Genomic DNA, 10,152 nt, shown 5'->3' with positions numbered 1-10,152 from the left:
AGTAATGAACCAACCTATCTTAGGGTTCGTTTGGTTGAAGGGATAAAAAAGTGAAATGATAAAAATGAAAAAGGAATAGAAAAGTGGGAGGATATAAGAGATTTAGTTTTTTTTCATATGTATTTGGTTGGGAGAATAAAAAAGTAGAGAGATAGAAAACTCATTTATTTGATTTAGAAAAAAAATGAGAGGATGAAAATTGAAATTGGTATGAATGGAATCATATGCCCTTATTAAAAAAAACTATGCTCAATCAAAAAATAAACAAACAATCAACCAAAAAATTAATAATCCCACCAAGTTTATTAAAACAAAAATTATGCCCAACTAAAAAATAAATTAAAAGAAAAGAAATAAAAAATAAAAACCCAACAATGCTCAGTAACACACTAATACACGGCCATTTAGTAGAGAAGAACAAAGAAGAGAAAAAAAGAAAAAAAGGCAGCACGTTACTTTACTACTGCACAAGGATAGAAGCTAAAGACAAACAAATGAAGAAAAGATACAAACGAGTGAGAACAAAAAGAAGCTTGTTATAGGGGGTAGTTTTGTAAAACAAATTGGACCAGTTTTCCACCCTTATTTTCTCTTCATTTTGGAGAGATCAATTTTTGGTGGGCTCAGAGAGAAAATGCATGGATCCCACCAAAAATTTTCCATCATTTCTCTCCTTACCAAATAATATCAAATTCTATTTTCTCTCATTTCTTTTTTATCGTCCTTATATCACCTCCAACCAAACATACCCTTAGACTTATTTATAATCATCATGCTTATCACCAAGGCACTCAACATTGTATTGTTGCTAGCGCATTAATCTAAACCCATATTGATTGGAGTGGTCAAATCCTTACATCTTTTTTTCTTTGATCCAAATATAACACAAAAAGTAAAGATTTGATTCACATTAGTAAAGTTATGAAATTTTGTCACAAAGGCGCTCTACTAATATCCAAAAATAATGTGTTATTGGGGTATTGTAAATTCTATGAAGTGTGTGGGTAATCCTTTAATTTCTATGATGTACAATTCTCTCATTTCAATGAAGTGTGGAGGTTTGATGGAAATTTATGAAAACTGTGGGGGTTTAATTATAATTTTGTGATGTGCATGGGCTATTATATAATTTCTATAAGCAAGGGCATTTAATTGTGTAGTTTCTGTAAAATGTTGAGGCAATTCCTTAATTTCTATGAAGGGTAGGGGTATTTTGTAAAATCTATGAAGTGTGGATGTTTAATTGTAAGTTTTATGAAGTGTGAGTGGATTTCTATAAAAGTAGTTAAGGTTTAAGGCTGATGATGGGCTTTATATTTTTCAATAAGTTATTTAGTTTAAAGATACTTTCATGGCAGTTTAGCTTGAGTTTATAAGTTTAACTTTTAGTTTTTAACTTATTTATTCAACTTTTTAAAATCTTATTTTTTTTCTTTCTATTTTTTCTCACTTTTTCAAAGTACAACTATGCTTTAACACACATTTCCAAAAAAAAAAAACTAAATCAGTCATGAGTGACAATTCTGTCATGAACTCATGATGGTGAGTAGAGCTGTTATTTTTATTTATTTTTTGTTTGTTTGGGTTTAATGAATTGTTGTTAGTGGGTTAGGCTTTTATGGGTAAGGTCAGGAATCGTTGAAATGTTCTTGCGGCTAAAACTGGTTTGGGCTGAGATCTGATGGGCCGAATGGGTCTAGACAGGGTGATGGGTTTACATTATGCAGGCCCAACAGTAAACACACCTCTATCTATGTAGAGCTTTCTGAACCAAAAAAAAAAAAAACCAGTTTCTGATCAGAAAATTTTTCTACATATAGATCCCACTTCAAATGAATTTTTTTAATAAGAAATTTGGGGTTCAATTTCCGTCTATACCAAAAATCAATTTGTATATTGGTCTGATGATAAAAAGTTATCATAAAAAGTGAACGTCATAAATTGAAATTCTTTAAAAAAAAATGAATTTTTTTGGCTTTGAATAAATAAGATAAACTATATGAACCTCAATGGTCATTAATTTATTACCAAAGCTCAATAATTTTTGTTTTTTTCCCATCTGGTGGGACTTAGGAGTTTAATCATTTCAAAATATCGGGGTATGATAGTTCAAAATCATAAAAAAAAAAAAAAAAAAAAAAAAAAAAAAAAAAAAAACAGTTAAGGGTAGGATAAATCACTATACACAGAAAAACATTGTGACACCATGAAGAAGACATGAAATACGTGTCGTATCTCCGTCGGCCTTTGGGCTAGCATGAGAGGACCGGACATTAAATGTGAATAAGAAGTTTAGTAGCTGCCGCTGTCTTTAATTTATTGCTTCCAGCTAGAAAATAGTTACACCACTCAATATCTACTTCTATACCTGCTTGCAAGTTATCAAAATTATCGGAGATTGATAGCTATCTTATTCTTATCTTAGAATGTATAAATTTTAAGTTTTCTTCTTCTAAACTTAAAAATTATACACAAAAAACATGAGTTTGTATGGCAACTATCATCCAATTAATTAACACAAATTTCAGTGTGCATATTAAGAATAATAAAAATATATAATCTCATTGTAGGAATTTTAAAATATTAATCCAATAAAAAAAAAATGAATTGGGTAACTTTTATCAATGTTACACCACTTATTTCTATTAGACAATTTTTTTGATAAATTCATAATTGAATTAAATTGTCTCCTTATAATACTCTATGTGTATGCAAAATATCAAGACCAGAAGAGATTAAATAACTATTTTATCCATAAAATTTATATATATTTTTTGAATTTTATAATTATTTACAAAACATGAGTTTCTAAATAAGAAGTTGGATACGAGTGTTAAAAAGATAAAGAACAAATTATTAATTAGGTGGTGTAAATGTGTAACATTAATGAAAAGCTGTATGTTTCTCCTTATAATACCCTATGTGTATGCAAAATATCAAGACTAGAAGAGATTAAATAACTATTTTATCTATAAAATTTATATATATTTTTTAAATTTTTTTAATTTTGAAATTATTTACAAAACATAAGCTTCTAAATTTGAAGTAAATAACATCTAATTGACATAAAATTAGATATGAGTGTTAATAAGATAGAGAACAAATTCTTAGGCGGTGTAAGTGTGCAACACTAATGAAAAGCTGTATGTTCATTCTCCCGGAGGATGTTTTCTAACCCATACCAAAAAAAAGTACTATATATCTACCAATTCAAAAGGGAGAGTTTTTCTGACATCATAGAAAATACGAAAAATTCGAACGTACATGAGCTGTCAGGACATGTTTTGTGGGTCCTTTTATTGGATAAGCAAAAGCCTCCATGGGCATCAAATTCATTCTTTTTTCTAGGTGTTCGTTGCTTCATTCTTTTTTTGCTGAATGAGTAGGTTGCTTCATTCACATAACAAGAATATTCAAAACAGAAAATTTACATTACAATCAATTAATGGCAAAATAATATACTACATCATGAATAGGTTATTTATCAATATTTATGTGACTCAGATATTGTCAGACAAATCACAAATACTCCATATAAATTATATATATATTTTTCATGAGTCTCATAATTCAACTGATTGATACTTCTTAAAATTTCTAATGAAAACTTTTAGTTTCCAAATTAATTTTCTTTCCCCTAAATATCAATATATATATATATATATATATATAATCTTTTACAAATTATTTTTTGGTGAGGGTAAATGGGAGGATTGAAGGTAAAGATGCACACAAGATAGAATGAGACACAAATTCTTTATTATCACCAACTACTTTTTTTTGAGAAGGATTATCACCAACTACTTTGTTAGTGAATACTTCCCCAAAAATTTTTTTAAAAAAAGTTTGTTAGTGAATAGTCTTTTTGTATGGTATAAACAAGATTCAAATGTAGATTATTATTGGACAAAGATATGAATAATATTTTTATTGGAAATACTAAAAGATATCAATTGAGTTACAAGGTTTTTGGCAAATATTTCTAAAATTATCAATCACGTTAGTTCAATTAGTTTCTGATTTTAACAAATTAAAAAAAAAAAAAATTGGACTTGGTGTAAATTGTAATGAGGGAAAAGAAGAGGCAAAAATTGGAACAAAAATATCATTTGATTCGTTGATTCTCCACAAAAGAAATAAGTAAAGTTCCATTGTTGAGTGAGAAATGAGAAATTCATGGGAAGTTACAATCCCCACCGCGTAATAGTGCACATACACGTCTTCATCGACAATTCGGCGTTGTTTCTCAGGACTTGGTGTGATGCTCTAATGATCAAAAATATGTAGGACAATTGTGATGATCCAACAATTCAAGATTCAAGACAACCTTCTAAAACAAGCAATGCCCAAGTATCAGTAAAGCACAAGAAAGAATAAATCAACCCTTTATAGATCAAAGGGCATTTATGTAACGTCACAAGGAAACTTCCTTTTTCCTAATTCAATCACTGTGAAAACTGAAAACTCTTCAACTTTGTGTTATAAATACAAGCAATATCAACCTCATAGTCATTTCCTTTACACTTGCAAAAGTTATAGTGACCAAAACAAAGAAGAGAGAAAGAGAGAAATGAGGCCTGCAAGCAACTCCACCACAGTTAACGTTGATGCTGGATTCCGGAATTTAAACTCTCCTATTCCTTATCTATTTGGTGGCCTAGCCCTCATGTTGGGACTCATTGCAGTGGCACTGTTAATTCTAGCTTGCTCGTTTGGTAAAACTTTTTCCAACCCACCTAGTGATGCTGAAGAAAAACAGGCTAAGTCGAAAGTGGACATGAAGGCGGATTCCGAGCCAAAGGTTGTTGTCATCATGGCTGGAGATGACATCCCTACCTACTTGGCCAAGCCGGTTTCCTCTACAGGCCATAGTGAAGAAGTGTAATATATATGGATCTCTTATAACTCCATATGGAATTGTAATACTTAAATTTTGCTTTCCTTTTCCTTTTCTTTTTTACATAGAATTACAGTTTGTTTGTAGTCTTTTGATATAGGCTTTTTAGAGTTTGAGCCTGCGGGAATATGTAAAAATGAGTTAGACAGACTGTCATGAACTCATCATGTTAATTTTTTGAGGGTGCTTTTGATATAGAATTATGTATTCCTTAATTTCTATTCTCTCTGTCATATTTCTATTTTTTCATTTCTTTTCCTTCTAGATTTTTGCCTTGGTTTGTTGTTGCATGGAAATACTTGTATTGCTTCTAAGTCATCTTTCTATGGACATAAAAAATAAAATTAAAAGAAAAGAAAAAAAAAAAAAAACCTTCTTAGACTGATTATTTCATGATGAATAGATATTGTTGCTTAAAAGCTAAGTGAACTTGGTGCCTCTTTGGAAGCAACTTCAAGGTCGAATTTCTTTGATGTCGAATTTATACTTTAAGAGTTTTTAACTCCAAAATGCCACTCTTTTTCATTTCATAATCTTAAGGATTGCTTCAACAAGGAAATTGATAGTACAAATTTGTAAAGCAAGTTGAAGAAAATAAACCACAAAGAAGGGAAAGAGAGAAAAGAAAAGGAATTTAATGACTTTACACAAAATGCAATGATTTATGATACATCAATCCCATTGGACAAGAAAGACTTTGAATTGGTTTGCCAAATGGGAATCTAGAGGAAATAGAAAGAAAAGAGGAAGAGTAGTTGTTCACACAACATTTCTCCATCCCAAAATTTATCATTATGGTTTGTAAAGTTTGGACTTACTTTCATATTGCTTCTTTGAAATGTGATGGTTTTATGTTATAAGAGGCTAAACTTGCTAGCTCCAAGCATATCCTCATTAAATTAAGGAACAACTTTTGAAGAAGACAAAATAACAAGAGCAAGTCTTTCCTTAGCGTCTTTGTTGGGATACAATATGCAAGAAGTATTATGATAGTTGACAAGAGGACCATTTTGGTCAGTAAACAAGGACTAGATGTTGAACCATGAAGAATTCTTTTTGGTTATCATCAATGGGACGTTTTAGGGTCAAAATAAGCTGCACCGGTGACCAGGGTTGGTTTTCCACAAATCCATTTAGACAATTTCCTGACAACCTCAAGTGCAAAATGGTCTCATAATTTTGGTTCTATGGTACAATACCAAATATATATTACAACCTACACTAAATATATTTTATATAAATTATTGACTTTTTATTTTAGGAAAGTAATTTTTGTTTAGCTAAAATAGTAAGAAACCCATATACCTCTTTTACTCTCTCCCCTTAACTGACAAAGGTCCCTCCATCATTAAACAAAGAAAAATGTTATTCGTCTTTCCACAAAATCTCTCTCTTTCTAGTCGACCATCAAAATTTTTTTTTTTTTTTTTTTTTAAATAATTATCCCTAAACTTATTCTTACGGGTCATATATATTTGAGGAAAATAAATTTTTTTTTTTTGAGAAATTACTTTTTAAACTCAATAGTTCATGTTATGGGGATTTCAAATTAATCTTTATACTCATAACTTACGAATTAAATCCTTTAGTTTATAGGAGGGTTCAAATTAAACAATATAGTATTATAATTTACATATTAAATCTTGAACTTTTAAATCGGTTTTCATTGAGAGAGGGAGAGAGGATATGGTTTTTTTAATTAATTTTTTTTGGATTTTTTTGAAAGGAGGGAAAGGCCAAAAAGGGTTTTGGAGGAATAAGATACCCCTCCAAACACCTTATTTTTATTTCCCCCATATTGTGGTAATTTTGAGGGGAAGGGAGGGTTACAATTATATCAAGAAAACTTAAATTGTTAATTTTTCATCTTTAAATTGAACAAAAGAGGGGTATAATTACCAATTTATATGATTTTTTAAAAATCATTTTATCTAATTCTCATTTTAATTTTTAAAATATTTAATCAAAAGGACATGATCTATAATTCTATATTGTAGCCCTCTCTACTTGATTTTTAAAACATCCAAAGAAATGATAACCATTTTCCTCCCCTTTCGTCACTTGTCCTTCATTTCCCCTTATATCTTCTACTCTCTTCTCCATTCAAACTTCCAATTACACTATTAGGAATTGTTCAGATTGGTTGCAGATGGGGGGAGGTGGTGTTGGCTTGGGTTTCATTTGAGTAAGGGCAATGATGGTGGAGTCAATGGTCATGTTGTTGGTTGTAATGGCTGCACCATTGGAGTGAAGAAGGAAAGAAAACAAAAATACATGAGACAAAACAAAAGAAAGAAAAATGAAAAAAATGATTTCATTTTATTTAATATATGTTTCTTTATTTTTTAATAAAAATAATGTTGATGCAGATAAAAAAAATTTGTTTCAAATACCAAAAAAACACTATTTTGAATTTATATGATACTTAAAGGCCACGTCAACGATGGCAATGGGAGGAAAGGAAAATTTTAATATTGCTCCTAAATGTAAAGGACTAAAATAAATAAATAAAATTAAAATTAACCTAAACTTAAAGAACATACAATGTACTTTTGAGTATTGAAAGTACCCCATAATTTAGAGTGAGAATTTGTTTCAATCACTATGTTTTTAAGCTTGAATTATCTTCAATGATATATTATTATTATTATTATATATCTTACTTCCTCTTTGGTTATGGCTATTAGTATTATATTTTTCTTGGTTTGGTATTATAACAACTATTAATATTCTTTGCTACTTCATTCCACCATTTAATTTGAAAGGAATGGTAGCACACTCAATCTTACCTCTTTTGTATGCCGTGTAGTGCCTATTTTATAGTTTCACATATTTGATATTCCTATGAATATTCTAATATATATATATATATATATATATATTTAATAATACCCTAGTCGTAAAGAGTAATAATATATATATATATATATATATATTTCTATGAAAACTTGAAGTAAAGGCCTTTTATTGTATGTTCATTTCCCATCTAGATCAGAGATTTATTATTTTCTTGTAAGTTTTTTAAACGTATAGAGTTTTCTCGTAATTTTTTAAATTTTATGGATCAAAATTGACCTAAACTTATAGAGTCCAAATTGTATTTTTGTATTTAGGGTGTGTATTGCAAGTACCCCATAATTTAGGGAGATTATCGGCATTCATCTCTATGTTTTTTAAGCTGTAATTTTCATCAATGATATAAATTGCCTATTATTATTATTTTCCAGAAGCTTCTCAAAATATAGAGAGTACGTTTTTGTGTAGTTTTTAAATTCCAAGGATCAAAATAAAAATTGACTTAAACTTAGAGTCTATATTCCTTTTAGTCTTTAGGGTTGCAATTACTGCCATAATTTAGGGTAGTTTTCTGCATTCATCTCTGTTTTTTTTTTTTTTTTTTTTTTTTTTTTTTTTTTTTTTTTTAATTCAAATTTTCATCAATGATATAAATTGCCTAGTATTATTATTTTCCCGCAGCTTTTCTAATCATTTTAGACTTTCAGGAATTTTGAAAAAAAAAAAAATCCGTTACGAGAACATTTTTTCCATGATTGAAAAAGTTTTAGATGTGGGTTCTAATTAGCTCAACTGGCAAAATTTCTGATGGTTAAATAAGAGATATGAGGTTCAATTCCCGCCTATACCAAAAACTAATTGATGTCTTGGTCTAATGATAAAGAGCTATAATCAGGAATAGACGTCAAATGTTGAGACTCTCTCATAAATAAGAGTCCAAATCTTTTGTCCCACTTTTTTTGCTCCACTCTATACTCCATCAATAAAAGCTTGCCACGTATTCACCTAATTAATTAAATATTACCATTAATTAATAATGGTAGTATTTAATAAGTCAATAATGATAGTATTTATTTAATTAATTATGTTAACACGTGGCAAGTTTTTATTAGTGAAGTATAGAGTGGAGCAGGAAAATGGGGACAGAAGATTTGGATTCCATAAAAAAAGTTATAGATAAGTTTCATTTTAGCTCACTTATGATTTGGATTCCATAGAAAAAGTTATAGATAAGTTTCATTTTAGTCTCACTTATGATAATTAAGTGACTAATCGGAATCATGGAAGATTCCCCCAAAACATGTTTTAATAATGTAAATTTACTACATGACCACCTCATCTTTATCAACCACCATTATTACTTAATTAAAGGGGTTGATATAAAACATGGAATTAATGAAGTAGGTAATGGAGGAAGCACCCTTTTTTTTTCTGCTGAATAAGATAATGGAAAAACACCTAAACACAGAAGAAAAGTTTTTTCGTTACCTCTGTCAACTACTAAAGGACCCGCATCTTCCATTATACTTTTAGTTTGATAATTATCAAACTAAAAGTATAACATTATAGGTGTAGCATTAGCCAATTAAGTTTAATATTAGGTGTGTACAATTCAGCACTTGTCCAGGTTAACAGACGTGGTGGCTCGAAAATGTACTTTGGTACAGTGAATATTTATTGGGGGAGAGAAATTTTGAAGGTCATTGTCGATTACAGATAAGAGTAAGTGAAAAAGAAGGCTTTTTCTTTGTATATGGCAGATTAGTCTAAAGGCTAGTGCATTTCCACGCCACATATTCTTTAGTGGGAGACATATGAAGTGAGAATTTCCAATAGTTTTGTATTAATATATATATCCACATTTTTGTCGAGTTTCTCATTGACTTCGACAGAAATTTAAATGAATCCTCCCCCAATCCCCTATTATAGTCTCATGGGAGAATTCTTCAGCCAGTAATGCTGCTGTATATTCAAAAAGTTTTTTTTATTTTTTTATTTTTTTATTTTTTATATGATAGTTGAGTGGATAAGATTCTGCTGGTTCTCATTTCGGTCTATCACTTTTTTATCTATAATTAAATTACCAATTTTTACAAAAATTTAAGCTATTAGAATATATTAAATTTAATCATTTAACCACATAATTCTAACACCCTTCTCACGTTTAGGCCATAAATGAAAATTTAAAGCAAAGAAGATATAGATCAAACTTATAATCTTTTACTCTGATATATACCATATTAATTTACCGATTCTTTCAAAAGTTTAAGCTATTGAGATATGGTAAATTTAATCATTTAATTAACCACACAATTCTAACATCTAGCACTAAAAATCTACCAAATTAACAGTAGTAAATTCTTTTCTGTGTTTGTAAACTTTCTCTTCTTTAGCCAAGTGGGCAGTGGCGGAGCCACACACAAAGGTGGGGGGGCCAAGGCCCCCCCAAAATTTTAAAA

Source organism: Quercus robur, chromosome 2 (genome assembly GCF_932294415.1).
Source record: "Quercus robur chromosome 2, dhQueRobu3.1, whole genome shotgun sequence".
In the NCBI taxonomy this organism is placed as follows: Eukaryota; Viridiplantae; Streptophyta; class Magnoliopsida; order Fagales; family Fagaceae; genus Quercus; species Quercus robur.
This window is presented reverse-complemented; position numbering follows the sequence as displayed.